Source organism: Enhydra lutris, unplaced genomic scaffold (assembly GCF_002288905.1).
Source record: "Enhydra lutris kenyoni isolate GAN:26980312 unplaced genomic scaffold, ASM228890v2 scaffoldscaffold32, whole genome shotgun sequence".
Lineage (NCBI taxonomy): Eukaryota > Metazoa > Chordata > Mammalia > Carnivora > Mustelidae > Enhydra > Enhydra lutris.
Genome location: NW_019154116.1, coordinates 11195054 through 11212957, shown reverse-complemented (window position 1 = coordinate 11212957; position 17904 = coordinate 11195054). Strand labels below are relative to the sequence as shown.

The window sequence follows — 17904 nt, the reverse complement described above, 5'->3', positions numbered from 1 at the left end:
CTGCTCCTCAGGCCTATTCAAAGGATTATTCCGTGATTGCTAGGAGCTTTATTCTTGCCCGGTGTGTATGTAGCCTACCAGTTTTTATAATACCGAGTGACATATGGTAGCGATGCTTCCTGCCTCCCTCCTCTCGTCCTTCTCTTCCCATCCTTTCCGGCATCTAGGATGGGAGAGTCTGGCTGATGCTGACGTCCACTGCATGTTCACCGCGCTGAATACCCTACTTCACCGAAGCCTGTTCCAGGTCTCACTGCTCTGCCTGCTTTTTCTGAACACTCCAGCTTCTTCTGTGTATGGCCAGGACCAGCCAGCGCTGCTCCATAAGGCACCCCGGGTGGGAGATTGGACTGGCTGACTCTGAGAGCTCTGGTCTTTGAGGGACTGTTATCTCAGGTCCAGACAGTGAGCAGTCCCTTCACAGGCTTGTTCCGATGACTTCAGATTGGTTTCTTCCTTGACCCCACATCTTTCTTCTTTTAATTTAATTTGTCTTTAAAAAAATATATATGTAAATTATTTATTTTCCTTCTTCTGTGATAGGGCTTCAAGCATTTGAAGTCTATTGCCATTGAATTAAACTTCATTAAGCATGTATCCTTCATGATACAGCTTCTGGACCCATTCTTCATGTTCCGCAGGGTTGTAATGAGTTCATGCTCCCACACGTGGTCTATGAAAAACATGCACATGGGCTCAGTCCAGCATCAACCCTGGGTGCATATTCTTTTTGTCAAGCCCTCTGGGATTTGTTATTTGCAGACACACTCATTCTTCAAATATGACCATTACTCTCCATATTAATGGATCAGTGCTTGGAAAATGTGGCTAAATATCACACATTTTAACATGGCTTGCTTGGATGTTTAATCCTAGAATGAATACTGGATTGGAAAAGCTAAAAGAAGCCTCAGAGTCTGTTGCAGCCCTGAGCAAAGAACTGGAAGTGAAAGAAAAGGAGCTCCAGGTGGCCAATGAGAAAGCTGACACGGTGTGTGGGCCCTCCTGCTTGGACCATACTGCAAGGTGTATTACCAGGTTTACATTCCTGGTAATAAATATTAACGATGTACACATCTTCACTACATTGTATCCATGAAAGGATACATTATTTCCAATAGAATACAGTACTCTTCATTTTCCATGAAATCTAGAAGGGGACAAAATCAACAGATCAAGGGAAAATGTACATTTTCAGCTTGACAAGGTATGTTTGACAAGATTTGTTTTGTTTTGTTTTGTTTTATATTGAATTAGGTCTTAAAAGAAGTGACAATGAAGGCACAGGCTGCCGAAAAGGTCAAGGCTGAGGTACAGAAGGTGAAGGACAAAGCCCAGGCCATTGTGGATGGCATCTCTAAAGATAAGGCCATTGCCGAAGAGAAGCTGGAAGCGGCAAAACCAGCTTTAGAAGAAGCAGAAGCAGCCTTGCAGGTAACTCTGTGCCGTGTGGCAGATGTCATGTGTAGTGCCTGGGACGAGGGACGAGGACGAAGAAAAGATAAGTAACAGCAAAGAAATGCTCAACTGCTTCAGACCTACTGAAACCATTCCGAGGAATGTTTTCTGCAGGGAGGGGTTATTAGCCCTTTATAGATTTTTCACTTGCTACTTCCCGTCTCATTTTCTTCACTCATGAATGCTGGGCAGCGTCCTATGTTGACGGTCAGGAGTCCGGGTTCTCGTTTCCACTCCGTCAACAATAAGGCACACGGCGTCGGGAATGTCCCATGAAATTTCCAAGATAATGTTTCCCTCCTCATTCATTGAGGACACTGGAGGAGGTCTGTGAGATGCAGTGTGTCCTGAGTTTATCTGTGAATTATCCAAATGCGGAACTGCTGATGTAGGGGAGCTCGTGAATGACGGGTTTTGAACGGCCTCTGACAATTATTCAGTGCAGTTGTGCGGCAAGAACAGAAATGGGGAAATTAGAGAAGGTTGGATTCTGAGAAAAGATGATGAGTTTGGTGAAATGGGCCACACCTTAAGGGGCTGGTTGAGTGTTGAAGACTCAGTGTAAGATTTCTTGGGACTCAACTTAAGATTGCTTTTATTTCAGTCTTAATCCTCTGTGGCCCTCTGTTATTGGTTCCAGGAGACAGCTGGAGAAATGAAGCCTGCTGCTCTGTCCACTGCTAATTCAGGTTCTAGAACCTCAACTGAGCATCCCTCATTACTTGATAATGTAATTTTTTAACCCCTTCCTGATCTCACTGCCTGAAACACTTCTCAGTCTTTTTTTTTTTTTTAAAGATTTTATTTATTTATTTGACAGACAGAGATCACAAGTAGGTAGAGAAGCAGGCAGAGAGAGAGGAGGAAGCAGGCTCCCTGCTGAGCAGAGAGCCCGATGCGGGGCTTGATTCCAGGACCCTGGGATCATGACCCGAGTTGAAGGCAGAGACTTTAACCCACTGAGCCACCCAGCTGCCCCACTTCTCAGTCTTTTTGACCCAAGTTGAGTCTTTAAGTTTCCTGAGCAATAGACAAATATGAATTTCTACTCTTTTGAGACAATGAAGTGATAGCCTTCTCCTGTATCTCTCCAAATTTCCACACTACTCTTACTGGGGTACGTCTTCACTTATTTTTCCTCTGTCCTCACGCTGGCTAAACTGGGCTTCTTGATTCCCGGAGCTCTGGGAGGTCTGCAGTCTCTCAGGTTGGTGGCCTCCTCATCTCCCCCTGACCCGTTTTTTAAGACCAATTTATCGACATATGATTGGTGTGTAAAAAGCCGGACATGTATAGTGTATACACCTTGGGGTGTTTGGGAATAAGTGTGTACCTATGAAACCATCCCCACCTTCAAATCCACTGGCATGTCCACTACTTCCCAAAGTTTCCCCCACTCCCTTTAATATTGCTATTATTTTATGTGTCAAAGACATTTAGCATAATATCTAAAATCTAGCCTCCCGACAAATTTGAAATATATAATACAGTATGAACCTCAGGCACTGTGCTCTGAGTAGATATCCGGAACTTTTTATTTTGAATAACTGAGAATTTGTACCCTTTGACCATCAGCTTCCCTTTTCCTCTTCCCACTAGGCCCTGACCACTGCCATTCTGCTCTCTGCTTCTATGAATCTTGACTGTTTTATATTCCATATAAATGGGATCATACAGTATTTGTTCTAATGTATTTGGATTAACTTACCTGGCAAAATGGCCCCTAGGACTATCCTTGTCTCAAATGGCAGAATTTTCTTTCCTTTCTTTCTTTTTTTTTTTAAGATTGAATATATTCCATTGTACACAGACACTCACACACACACACACGTGCACCTACACATGCACACACACACTGTGTATATGTATGTGTCTCACATTTCGTTATCCACTCACCCACTGGTGGACCCTTAGCTTACTTCTAGGTCTTGGCTCTTATAAATAATGTTGCAGTGAACATGAAGATATCTCTTCAAGATCCTGATCTCCATACATTCCCCTTTTTGGGGCATCTTGGCTTCAGACTGAGAGTCTCTGATCAACAGAGAGAATATATTGATAGTGTAAAGATATCTCCATACCTAATGGCATCATAGAAACAGATCATATGGCCTCTTAGATCATGCTTAAAGGTATACATTTTCCCAGGATTTAAAAAAAACTTTTCATCCTTTTGATATTATAAAATATTTTCCTTTATCCTCCTAATTTCATATTCTCGACCACTAAGGTATTCTGCATTATATAATTAATTTTTAGTGCTGAAATGGGTGGAAACAGGGGTGACATGATGAAGAGTATTGGAGAGATTTTCAACAATTTCCTTTATTGGTTCTGCCTCCATTTTATTGCTTTTTTGTGAGCTTTTGAAATCCTAAAATATGGTACTACCAACATATTCTAAGAAGTTCCAACCCAGTCAAACTAACTTTTTGACATCAGGTCACATAAATCTGTACAACAAATAAGGTAATAGCAAAGATTGTTTCTAATCCTGTCTCAAAGCTAATCTGACTCCCTGCAATCATGCAAAATACCTTCAGATGTTAAATAACTATTATATTGCAAGGATATCTAGGAAATTCTGTGGCAATCATATTGCTTTGCCTGCAGAGTAAAAGTGGAGTCCAATACTTAGCTGAAATAGGTTGGACTTTTGATATACGTTTTCCTCCAGCTCCTTTTACCTGGGCAGCTAACATAATTGAGCTCAATTCTGTTTGAGAAGGCTCCCTTTTAAAGCTAAGGTAAAATAAGCATGTCCAGCTCTTACAGCTTATCCAACATTTATTTGACCCTACTTTCTCCACTGGCTGCTGTATCTCTCTCCTTTCTTTTCTAGGCACACATCTCCTATCAAGATCCATCTGTCATTGCCAGCTCTTGAACACAAATTCTCCTTCACTTCCAGTCGTCTTGTGTTCACAAAAACTTATCCTGAAACAAACATTTTCAAAGTAGTTACGTTTCTAATTAACAAGTTCAGTGGTTTTCATCTTCATTATTTTTTCTTAATCCTCAGAGGAAAGATTAGTAGCTTTGATAAGAAGGTCATTGGTCACCTTCATTTGATGGGGGATAGGCACACGCAAATAAGATCTGGAAGGAATGAGTGTACACTATTTGTCCTAGAAATAAGACTTTTTTAGATTCTCATAGTTCATATTTTTCCAATACTTATTCCATAAAGAGGCTAAGAGATAGAGCAGTTATTAACAATCACAATCATTCTATGTGACTATTAAATAATTTACTCTTTTAGAATCTCCATACTAGAAATGGGACAGGACTTTTCTGACTTAGTGAAATCTGTATCTCTTCAGTTCCATAAGTTAAAGGTCATTTCCCAGCTCAGAAACCTCTAATTATTCAATCTGTCAGCCCCGGGGCTACCTGTGAGGGTTAGTCCACCGTGACAAGTCTGGGTTGCTAAAGAGAGAGGCAGATTCTTGACCTACATAACTAATGAGTAAAAATCACGGCACCAGCCGGGAGTTTTCCTGGTTGAGAATTCCTCATAGCTCTGTAAGTGCTGAGTATTCTTTTTCTTTCAGATTATACTCATTTTTTTCTGACACAAAGTGGTGTGTGTAATTTTAGAGAAGTCACAGTTTCTTAGCTGTTCACCGACATTTCCCTCACTGTCTCTCCTCTTGCTGCCAGTTGAATTGTAATAGTTTGAACTTTTGGGGACATGGCATTTCTTGGGGATTAACTATGCATTTAAGGCTTATGACTTGGCATCTAACTCAAAAAATGCTTGCTTTCCTCTGCCCAAGTAGCATTTAAAGATGAAAAGTTGGTCCACACTGTCTTATCTGAGGTGGGATGATGACCTCCTGTCGTCCCGCAGACCATCAAGCCTTCAGACATCGCCACTGTCCGCACGTTGGGCCGACCCCCTCACCTCATCATGAGGATCATGGACTGTGTGCTGCTCCTGTTTCAAAGGAAAGTCAATGCAGTGAAAATTGACCTGGAAAAAAGCTGTACAATTCCGTCGTGGCAGGAATCTTTAAAACTCATGACTGCAGGAAACTTCTTACAGAACTTACAGGTTGGTAGTTCAGTAATGATGGGCTGAGTGAGAGGGGACTGAGACTTCATTAGAGTGTCTGAGTCCTTTAGTAGAACAAATTTCAGAAAAAATTTTACAGATTTTTACTTTTACTAAAAAAATTTACATATTTTTACTTACTCAGTTTTTTGCTATCTTTCTTGAGGTATAATGTTGAGGTATAATGACATATAAAAGTTTACTATAGTGATCTAGTAACTTATTTTACAAGTGTATAAAACAAAGTTTCCAAACTTACATACACCAGGTTTCCCTGCGTGTCTCCTAGCCACCTTTACCATCCAGACTGCTAATCCCCAGTCCTTATCTTTGATACAGCCGCTGGGTCGGCAATAGTGATTGGCCACTATATAACAGGTATAAAAGTTTTCTGAATGGCAGGATTTCCTGGGTGGCTCAGTTGGTTAAGTGTTGGACTCCTGATTTCGGCTCAGGTCATGATCTGAGGGTTGTGGAGCCTGCTTGGGATTCTCTCTCCTCCTTCTTCTGCCCCTCCCTCACCACCCCTGCTCACTCATGTGCTCTCTTTCTCAAAAAAAAAAAAAAAAAAAGAAAAAGAAAAAGAAAAAATTCTCTATGTAAAGGTGTACAACTTGATATTTGGAGATTTGTATATATTGTGAAATCATTGCCAGCTAAGGTTTCCATGACCTCACGGTCGCCATTTTCTTATTTTGTGGTGAGAACACTTAGAAAATTTGGTGTATGCGATGTTGTTAACTGTATTCATATTGCCATGCATGAGGTCTCCAGGACTTACTCTTCTTGTAACTTGATACTTTCTAACCCCTTGACCAACATCTTCCCATTTCCCCTTCCCTTACCATTGGCAACCACCATTCTATTCCCTGCCTTTAGGAGTTTGACTATTTTAGATTCTATATATAAGTGAAACAGTGTAGGATTTGTCTTTCTGTGTCTCGATTACTTTGTTTTGCATAATGTCCTCCACAAATGGCAGGATTTCCTTCTTTTTCAAGCCTGAATAATATTCTACATACATATATTGAACACATACTTAAGTATTTTTTCAGAATAGAATTTTCTCTTTCAAAACCAAGACTTTAAAGCTTTAAAAACAAGCATTAGAGCCTTGCCTGACAGATTTTAGGCATATTAAAGCATCATCAGTGATATATTTCAATAAAAGTTTAAAAAATCATATTAAGGGGTGCCTGGGTGGCTCAGTTGGTTAAGTGACTGACTTCAGCTCGGGTCATGATCCTAGAGTCCCAGGATCGAGTCCCACATTGGGCTCCCTGTTCTGCAGGGAGTCTGCTTCTCCCGCTGACCTTTCTCCTCTCATGCTCTCTTTCTCTCTCATCCTCTTTCTCTCTCAAGTAAATAAAATCTTAAAAAAAAATCATATTAAGAAAGCAATGCATATGTGCATATATTATATGCATATGAATACAAATGTATGCATATTTATATGTTGCAAGTCTCAATAGTGACTTTTTGGGGGTAATTTGTACATTTTTAATTTTAATGTAGAATTTACATATGATAAAATGTACATATTTTAAGTATATGGATTAATAAATATTTACATATGTTTATACCTGTTAATGAACCCTGAAATCAAGATTTGTATTTCCAGGCCCCAGAAATCTCTCTTGTGTCCCAAACCAGTCAGTAACTTCCCCTAAGATAACATCCTGATAATTAATTTTGTTCATTTTGAAATTTATAGATATGATAGCATGTCATGTGACCTATTTTGTTTTGATCTCTTTTATTCAACAAGTCTTTGAGATTCATTCTTATTTTGCAAGGATAATGTTTCATTCTTTTTTCATTGCTGTATAGCTGTTCAGTATCTGAAGCGGTAGTATGTGGTAATTATTTAAAACAACTGTTTCTTGGGGGAGGAAAAAGAAAAAAAAAAAAGAGTAAAAAGTCTGATTTGTAGTGTTTGCTAATTTCCATGGTGTAAATATGCCCACAATGGCCAATTTCAAGCTACCAAAATGATCTTGTTGAATGGAGAGCTGGGGAGAGGTACATAGTAGAATAGTAACAATGTACCCCCATATAGGTACAATAGATATAAATGACATGAAAAAATAGGGGGTAAAATGCAGTTAAATGATAGATAGTGATTACTTTGACTATGCATTATTTTTATTTTAAATGAAATTTGTTCAAGTGTAAGTATATATAATATATTTTTAATAACTGTTCTATTTAACACACAGTTTATAAAATTCCCGAGAATTTAGGAATGGTTCCTCGTGAGTTTGTATGAACCAGCACAGTGTGAAATGCTATCATATGTTTTAGTTTATTTGTCCATTGTACTGTTGATGCGTTTCTGGGTTGTTACTGGTTTGGAGCTATTATAAATAAAGCTACTATGAATATTGGCCTATAGGTCATTCAGTGGGTATATCTGCATTTCAGTTGGCTTTGTACTCAGGAATGGAATTTCTGGGTCTTAGGTCATACATTCTTTAATCCTGTAAATTTGTTTGATTGAAGTATCATTGACACACAATGTTAACATGAATTTCAGGTGTACGAAATACTGATTGGACAACTCTGTACACTGTGGTATGCTCACCACAGTGCAGCTACCATTTGTATATGTTAAACAGCTTCATAGATAGTGCCGAAGAATTTTCAAAAGTAGCTGTGTCAGTTTACAGATCTGTGAGCAGAGTTTAAGTTGTTCTATGCCTTTAAAAAAAATTTTTTTTGTTAAATTATATTTAGTTAACATACAGTATATTGTTAGTTTCAGGGGTAGAAGTCAATGCTTCATCAGTTTCACCTAACACCAGTCCTCATCACATCACGTGCCCTCCTTAATGTCCATCACCCAGTTCCCCCATCCCCCACGCCCCTTCAGCAACCATCAGTTGTTTCCTAGAGTTAAGACTCTCTTATGGTCTATCTCCTTCTCTGTTTTCATCTTACTTTATTTTTCCTTCCCCTCCCCTATGTTCAGGTGTTTTGTTTCTTATATTCCACGTATAAGTGAAATCATATGATTTTTGTCTTTTTCTGATTGCTTAGCGTAATACCTTCTAGTTCTACCCATATCATTTCAAATGGTAAGATTTCACTCTTTAAAAAATTTTTTAAAAAAAATTTTATTTATTTGAGAGAGAGCGAGCACAAACAGGGGAGAGGCAGAGGGAGAGAAAAAGGGAGAAGCAGACTCTCCACTGATCAGGAAGCCTGATGTGGGTCTGGATCCCAGGCTCCTGGTGACATGAGCTGAAGGCAGACACTTACCGACTGAGCCACCCAGCTACCCCAAGATTTAGTTCTTTTTGATGGTTGAGTAATATTCCATTGTGTATATATATACCACATCTTTATCCACTCATCTGTCAGTGGACATCTGGGCTCTTTCCATAGTTTGGCTATTGTGGACATTGCTGCTATAAACATTGGGGTGCAGGTGCCCCTTTGATCACTATGTTTGTATCCTTTGGATAAATACCTAGTCATGCAATTGCTGGGTCATGGGGTAGTTCTATTTTTAGCTTTTTGAGGAACCTCCATACTGTTTTCCAGAGTGGATGTACTGGTTTGCATTCCTACCAATAGTGTAAGAGGGTTCCCCTTTCTCCACGTCCTCGCCAACATCTATTGTTTCCTGACTTGTTGATTTTAGGCTATTCTAAGTTGTTCTACATCTTAACTATTTTTTTGTTTTTCTCTATTCTGATGGGTTTGTAGTAATGTCTTATTATTGTGCATTTAGTTTGCATTTCCCTGGGGAGTAATGACGTTGAGAATCTTTCATCAGTTCATGAGCCTTTTGGGAATTCTTCCGTTAAGTGCCTGTTTAGGTCTCTTGTTCACTTAAATTTTTTATTAATGGGTAGAATTACTTTCTATAAAATATGAGTAACTTGCAAATACCTTGTTGCACTTTCTCCCTTAGTTGTTCATTCTGTTAAAGGTGTCCTTTGATTCACAGACATTCTTAAGTTTAACATAATCCAGTTTTTCACTGTTTTCCTTAATCGTGCTTTCTGTGTTGTGTTTGGGAAATCTTTGCCTCTAAGGAAGAATAAATGGTTCTGTGTTTTCTTCCAGGAGTTTTATTGTTTTATCTTTCATACTTCGATCTTGCCATAACTACCTGTGAATACCGAAGTCATGTCTATTTCCCGAGCAATGACCTTAGCACTGCCTTTCACTCAGTTTTCAATGCCACATTGCCCAAGTGCCATGTGGCTGGGCCGTCTTGTGAGGTACCTTCCAGCGGCCATGGTGGTGAGCAGCTTACGAACTGGTGGCCGTGCAGGCCTTCCCCAGATAATTAAAATATGGGGCTCTGGGATGTCAGTAGCACCAAGAAGGAATAACACGCTTTTTGTATGGAGGAAAGGTTGCAATGAACTCTGACTGAGGGAGCTAGGTGACAGAGAAGACTTAAGAAGCTTTCACAGAAAAATGTGACAGTGGAATTGGACTGCACAGAGGATCCTGGCAGGTGACTCGAGGCTCCTGGGCTATGTACCTGGTGGCAGGGCCCCTGGTCTTGGAAGCTACCTTGCCATTTGCCATCACCACTGCCCTTCCATGGCTCCCAAATATTCTTCTGGCTCTTCTTCTGGCTTCACTACTTCTCAAGTGTCATCAAAGAAACTTGTAGTGGAAGATGTCTGAATGAGAGTGTGGGTTGCACCCTACGTCATGGATGTTCTGTGAAAGCTTTTATGTAGGCACTGCATTCCAGGCTACTTGGAGAAGATCTAGTCATCTTCTTTGAGAGGCGCAAATACCTCTTGAGAAAGGTCCAGGTTCGTTGGTTGGGCAGTTGTCTCTTGACGTAAGAAAGCTTTTGTGATCCACTTCTGCTACTATTTTTCAGTTTTATCCCTTCAGAAGATACCAGTTCTCCCACATTCTGGATAATTTTATGATTAAAAATTAATTCATTGCCCTCAAGACCTAATGTCCAGGTTGTTACTTTGTAATTCAGATGAGTTTAATAGAATCTCTCTTTGAATGTATTAAGCATTTAGTTGCTGCTAAATGCTAAATAGATTTTATCCTTAGGCTGAGTATACCTGACTGTATTTATTTTCCATTATTGATTTTATGGGCTTATAATTCACCTATTTTGGATTAATGACATGAAAATGTTATTGCTTTGGAAATTTTAGTAACCATATTAGTATTCATCACCTAAATCATTTACTCTTTCCCTGGATCACCAGAACATTTACTGGGGCTTGGTATCTCTTGTTCACAGAAGCTACAGTTTGCTCTGACTTCTTCGCTGTCACTGCTCACTCTTGTTTTCACTCTCAGGACTTTGGCCCCATATCCTGAGATATCAACAGAATATGATGTCATTCATCCTTTCTTGGTTGTTCAATAATTGCAGTTGCATTGTAAGCATCATGGGAGTATGACTTCATGGAAGTAAGTATTTTGATTTAATTTTACTCTTTTCTTTCATAGCAATTCCCCAAAGACACAATCAATGAAGAAGTGATAGAATTTCTGAATCCTTACTTTGAAATGACAGACTACAACATTGAAACTGCTAAGCGTGTGTGTGGGAACGTAGCTGGTCTCTGTTCCTGGACCAAAGCCATGGCTTCCTTCTTTTCTATCAACAGAGAAGTCTTGCCTCTGAAGGTGAGCCTCCTACGTAGAACCACATGTTATGCGCCTGTGAGAGCCCTTGAGGTCAGCCGGTCTTGTCTTTCCATGTAGCACAGGAGCCTTTGGCCTCTGGTGTGGTTGCATTCAAGTCCACGGGGAGAGCGAGTGACAGAAAGGCCGAGCACAGGTTGTTTCTCTTCTCCGTAATGACCGCTCCAGTCTGAGTTGTGCAAGCCTTTAAGCACGGACTCTCAACAAGGATGCCCAGTCCACTGTGGGCTGCTGGATATTCTCCCTCCACAGTGTGAACTTGGAAAAAAGAGACATAGAAAACGATAGCATAGAATCCCCTGATAACATCCCAGATCTCCTGCCAGGGAATCTTGTGACTGAGGCAGATCAGCACACAGCTGGTGGCTGGTCTTGGTTGTAAGGTATGACACATACTCCCACTCTCCTCCTTTCCCCCTCAGGAAGGACATTGAGTGTCATCTGTCCTTTAATGTAACTGGAGAGTAGGCTTGTTTCCCTTTGAGTAATTGCATTTCTAGGCTTCATACGCACACCTGGGCCCTGTCCCCGCCCTCAGTGACCATCTTCAGCAGACAGAGAGGCAAAATACTTGCTTTGAAAATGGAATACCGATGTCTCAAAGAGGGCACGTGTGGCCTGTTTGATTATTTTGCTTCTGTAGGAGTCCGATCTCTCTCAAGCATCAACTGAAATCCACTAACGCTTATAAACTATGTGAGGAACTTAATATTCATGATACAAATAATTTAGAGTAGAAAGAAGAGAAGGATCGACTTTCAAGTCCCATTTCATTTTCTATTACCATACCAGGGTCATTTATTCAGTGGCTAAAGCCCCTTGGGGTCTTAAAGCAACTTAAAGAACAAAGACTCATTTGGTTTAGGGAAGTTCAGAACCAATGATTGATGTCATGCTGTCAACGTTATGAATTTTGGGACCATTGGAGACTCCAGCATAGCTCCAAAATGGGCCTTCTGTTACTGGCTGAATTGGAACAGCCTTATCAAATGAAACATGCAGGACCTCCTTCGCAAATTTTTCCAGTGAGTGAGCATACAGTGTTTTTAAGGGAATTACTGTTGAACTCATGATGGACAACTTTTATGTCACTATAACTATTCTAGATAAAATGAGCCAAAATCAATACTAAATAATGGCCATTCTGAACAAGGTTTACATAAGAACAAGGAAGTCCCCTCCCCTATTCTAGGACATTTTAGCCTCCACCTTGTCCTAGGACACCCTTGATCCTGCAGTAGGAAGTGAAGGGAACACCGTCAGAAGGGGGAATGTTTTATCTGCTCCTAGAACCTCTGTTTTTCTTTCTGAGAAGTCAGTCCCGGAAGTGACTTCCTAATGTCTTACGAGCTCCCAGGCCCTGGGAGCCTTGAGTGCATCAGGTCCTTCTGAATGTTCTGTCATGAACAGAAGTGCAATTAGAGCCTACACAGTCACTGCTTCGGAGAAGGCAAAGATGGAGTGAGTGCAGATTATCGCTGGGCAACTCTGCTAATGTATGCAACAGCCCTGACCAAGGCCTCTGATTTTGCGTGTTCCCAGAGGGGCTTCCCTGCTTCTGAGTGAAGACAGATTAAGGACACTCTGTACACTCCAGCTGGAACCTCCTCAACACTAAGCAGTGACGAGGACCCTGAGGGGCTCTTCTCCTTCGTCTGGAGAACACCCCTGTCAACGGGCCCAGTGACATCTAGTAGAGAATAAACTTAAATACCAACTAATAGCAATTTAGATTCCGTTCAAGTTAATTATAATGAGATTTTTCCTTGAAAACCATGAAAACCAGTAAATATCCGTTCACAGAAACAGGATGTTTATAACAGTAGAGCCTTAAATACTCAACTTGGACAACAACATCTGACATTTATTTGATTCTTGCTCTATGCCAAACACCAGCGGGGGGTGTTTCCATGCATTGTCTTATTTAATGCTCTCTCACACACATCGTAGGAGGTAGATCTTCAGCATCGTCATGGATAAACCGAATCTTACAGAATGTAAGCTATCTGCATGGAGGCCCACAGCTCCCAAGGCGAGCCGCTAGATTTGAAGGATTCTATGCCTTTTGGTTGGCAACTTTCGAGAGCTTCATGAAAAATTTTCTCAATTTATTTTTTTCTGAGGAAAATTCTAGAAAATGTTCAAATCTCTGGAGCTGTGATGGTTTGACATTAGTGTGTTGCTTTAGAGAGTTGTTGGGCATTGTTACCTTGCTTTCCTTTTATGTTTACTCCACAGCCACAGGTGTGGTTTATAGCAGACCAGAGAAGAAAATGTCCCAAGAGTTAGACCCTTTTTAAAGTGTAGTTTTTAAGCCACGCTTTTGCCTGTCATTGGTCCTAGTAAGTTGTAGAACTTGGGCTTTCCCTTAAAGAGTTATTCTTCCAAAATTTGGGAGCCTGAGGTTTTCAGACAGGAAAATAATTTATTTCAAAAATTTTTTTCAAGATAATCTTTTCTTCTGAAACACCCCAGAAAGAACGTGGCCCTAATAGTGGATTATCCCCCATGAAAGTCAATTTTAACATCTTAGAGACTTAAAAAGGAAAAATTTGATTCCAAAAAATTGTTTAAAGTATCTAAATTTCTGTAAGCAAGAACTGATTTCTATATCTCCTCTTTTGCTAATGTTGCTTTTGAATATGACTTTTGAGTCAAATTTAGTAGCTTCCTTAAAAATAAATATTTTTAATTAGTCACAGCTCAAGGTACCAATTCTTTTATGGAAGGCAAGCAATATAGGAAGACTAGACTACAAGAATGACATCAAGATCACCATGGCTCAGAAAATCTATATTTGACATTCAGTGAATAATTAGCTTCCATTTTTTATCTAGTTTTAACATCCTCATCAATAGTGATGAGTCTTACGAGGCAGATGGTTCTCAATATTCATTTTTTTATTTTCCTACAATAATCTTACAATGTTCTGTAAAGTACCTATGTGCTTTTAATACCGCAATGCTCTGATCTAAGCACTGGCAAACTCCGTCCCGCAGGCCAAATCTAGTTCACAACCTCTATGTGTACAGCCTATGAAATAAGAAGAATTTTTACATTTTTAAATGGCTTTTAAGTAAGTGCCTGAATAATAGCCTCAATTTTGCCCCTCGGCCCAAGACATCTAAACTATTTATTATCTGGCACTTGACAGAAAAAATGTGCTGACTTCGAATGAATTACAATTTTCTGCTTATAAACATTTATGTCAAGTCCACACTGAAATTTGGTCTTGACTTAATGCCGAGACTCTAGGGGTAGAGCAGAGAACAGGTATGAGCATGGCTGAGATCTCAGATGAAATGCCAGCTGATTGGTGGGCTGTGCCTGGTCCCTCATTCACCCCGGGTATGTCCTGTACAGGCCAACTTGGTGGTACAGGAGAATCGTTACGTCTTGGCCATGCAAGATCTGCAGAAGGCCCAGGCTGAGCTGGATGAAAAGCGTGCAGAGCTCGACGTGGTGCAGGCTGAGTATGAACAGGCCATGACCGAGAAGCAGGTAACTCCTCGGCACAGAAGGGACGGTCATATGCCAATATGGCTACTGTAAACCCTTCCTTTGCTCCTTTCTTTCTCCAAGGTTTGGTTCCCAGCAGGGATTGATTCAATGTATACATAGTACATAAACAACACCTCATCCTTCACTAAGCCCTGAGGACCTTGGTGAGAGGTCAGGATGGTCAGCCGAGATGGGATTCAGTTCTGGAACATAAACATTCTGAGTCTCCTCATGGATGGTGGTGAAAACAGCCCCTTGTGGAGCACTTTCTGTTTTTCAAATCATGTCTTCCCTCTTCATTTCATTTAAGCTTTAAAGTAATCTTGCAAGGTAGGCAAGATGGCTTTTTAAATTGTCATTTTGGAGAAAGGCGCTGAGGTCCAGAAGACGGCTCCTGGTTGTAGGGCTGGACAATCCGAAGAAGGTCTTGGTCTTCTGGTGTCCACTTCAGGCTTCTCTGCTGGACCGGTGTTACGGCCACACGGCTGCGTCTGATGACAATGGCCACCTATGGTCTTCTCAACCGAGGCTGCAAATAGCAGCTGTAGAACCTCTCAGAATTTGGGTTCAGACACTTCTGATTCACTGGGCAATAGGTTCTTTATCTTGTTTCTATTAATTCCAGCTCCATAGGGACTTTTTTCCTTCTGGAAATTCAGGCAGCTTTAACACACAACTAACGTAGCTTAAGCTTCAGAGCTTCTCATGTGCACAGGGTCCTAGGTACTGGGGATCCTGGGAGTTGTAGGGTGAGAGGGAGACCAGGTTATGGTTGGCAAGTATTTGCATATAAGCATTTGGATAAAATGCCTAGAAATTTCAGACGAAAGGTACCTGAGTTTCTAAGACACCAAGACTTTTTTTTTTTAAATTTTATTTATTTATTTGACAGATAGAGATCACAGGTAGGCAGCGAGGCAGGCAGAGAGAGAGAGAGGAGGAAGCGGGTTCCCCGCTGAGCAGAGAGCCCGATGTGGGGCTCGATCCCAGGACCCTGGGATCATGACTTGAGCCGAAGGCAGAGGCTTTAACCCACTGAGCCACCCAGGCGCCCCAACACCAAGACTTTGTAGTGTTTTTTCCCCTCTCAGTCTAAACACATATTCATCTGGGTGTTTTGTATTTATGAATTTCTAATGATTTTCTTGAAGCAGACAGGTATGTTAGCTTCTGGCCCCACAAAGTCTGTATCTGGCTCTGGTAAATCCTGTGTTTGGTAAATAATAGAGGAAAGACTCTGTTCTTTTCCTCCTGCCGGCTCTCGATCTTCACTGGTCAGGGTTGTGGTTCCAGCTCTGATAGTCCAGTCTCTTACGGGAGTCCCAACAAGGGAACTTAGATGAATGCTTAAATTTTACTATGTGAGAATGTGTGATACTTCCACTCCTGAAAGCAAAAGAAGAGCCTTTTAGAAATTTTAGAGAAGTAATTGTACATCACCTACTTGGGTTTGTTTATTATGCTCTTTGGGATTCACCTATCATCACATAGAAAATCAGCTTTGCAATTTGAAAGAATCTACTTCAGAAACTATGGAGAAAGTGTGATAATTATTTGCCACGGGGGACACTCCCATCCATTTGGAGGCGCTACTGAATACACTGGAAATATTTTAGGTCCCATGTTGTTCTGTTTCAGTTGGAATATTTTTGCATCAGTTCATTCAATATGCTTTTTTGGATTTGAACATCTCCTCCTTGTTAGGATCATACAAGAAGTGCTACTGTGAAGGCATGGCTCTGACTTTAAAACTTGTTTTGACAAATGTCAAATTTTTTAAAATTAAAAAACACAAAATCTGGCTGTGAGTCTACCTGCCTCCCACATGCTGGAGTGAAGATGACCTTTAGTCATTCTGTGGCTTCTTCCCCCTCCATGAGTGTCATGCATGTCCTGGGTGCTTATGGACTTCCAGAAGGTTGGGGGGGGCCTTGAATCCACAGTTCACCACGGTGGGACCCATAACCTCCAGCCCCAGGTCTGTGCTGTTCACTGAAGGAGTGTGTGCCCCACTCCTCTCTGCACAGGGCGGTGCCTTTGTGGGGCCCACTTCCCTAGGCTTTTTGGATGGCTGGTTACCCCCTGGGAGCATCAACAGAGAGTGGGCTGGGGCCCTGCCCAAGGAACCCAGGGAAGTCCGCTCATTGCCCCAGCCAGGCTTGGCGGGAAGAGCTGCTCCTGGCTTCCGTACTCTCTGATGTCCGCTCCTCTCCCTTCTTGCTGTTCCCATCCCCTAAATGAGCGTGGGCTCCCAGAAAAAAAAAAATGCCAGAGAGGAGTGTCCTGGCCATTTTCTTATTTGGCCAGTTGGGAGTGGGATGGGGAATTTTGGGAAGACAACTTAATCTTAAAAATATCTTTTACATGAAAAGTTAGTTTCAAAGGTAGGCAGAAATAAGTGATTCGTAGGATCACACTTCCTAGCTGGCATCTTTCTTCTTGGGGGGAAACAAATAAACAAATATGGGCAACGTAGATGTGGGGGTACACCTCAGCTTGGGCTTTTAGGTTTCCTTCATTAGCTCTGGGGGAAAGGGAACAGTAGAATAGGATCTCAGAGTACAAACTAGAATACGTATCTTGCTTTTGAAAAACACTGTGTTGTGTTATTATTACAAAAGCAACTCCTGTTCTTTATGGAATATACGCATAGAGAGCCTCAGCGGGGCTTTTAGGTTTCCTTCATTAGCTCTGGGGGAAAGGGAACAGTAGAATAGGATCTCAGAGAACAAACTAGAATACGTATCTTGCTTTTGAAAAACACTGTGTTGTGTTATTATTACAAAAGCAACTCCTGTTCTTTATGGAATATACGCATAGAGAATCCTGGAAATGAACACTAAAAGTATTTGCTCTTTTTCGTTTCCCATCTGAACATCTTCCTTGCTTTACATATATTTTAAAAATATATGTAAAATATAACATTTAAATACATAACATAATTCAATGTATACTGTTTATAAATTAAATTTTTAACTTAGTAATATGAATATTTTCTTGGTTATAAAAATCTTTATAAGGTAATTTTAATGGCTTCAGAGTATTCTTATTCATGGGTACACCATAATTTATTTAAATGTTTCTCTATCATTAGACGTTCAGCATATATAACATAATTATATATTATGTGTAACATACATATATGTTATAAATGAATTTCCAGTGACTGGTCCTATAGCTAAATCTTTATCTGTCCCCACTGTTATTTCATACATACACATTTTTACAAGTAGCATTAG

The 17904-nt window shown here is 40.6% G+C and overlaps 1 protein-coding gene across 1 annotated transcript in view; it reads left to right on the top strand.

Moving 5' to 3' along the window:
• Positions 1–17904, top strand: part of LOC111153413 (dynein heavy chain 5, axonemal) — a 238313-nt gene that overhangs the window by 176714 nt on the left and 43695 nt on the right. The window lies entirely within an intron of this gene.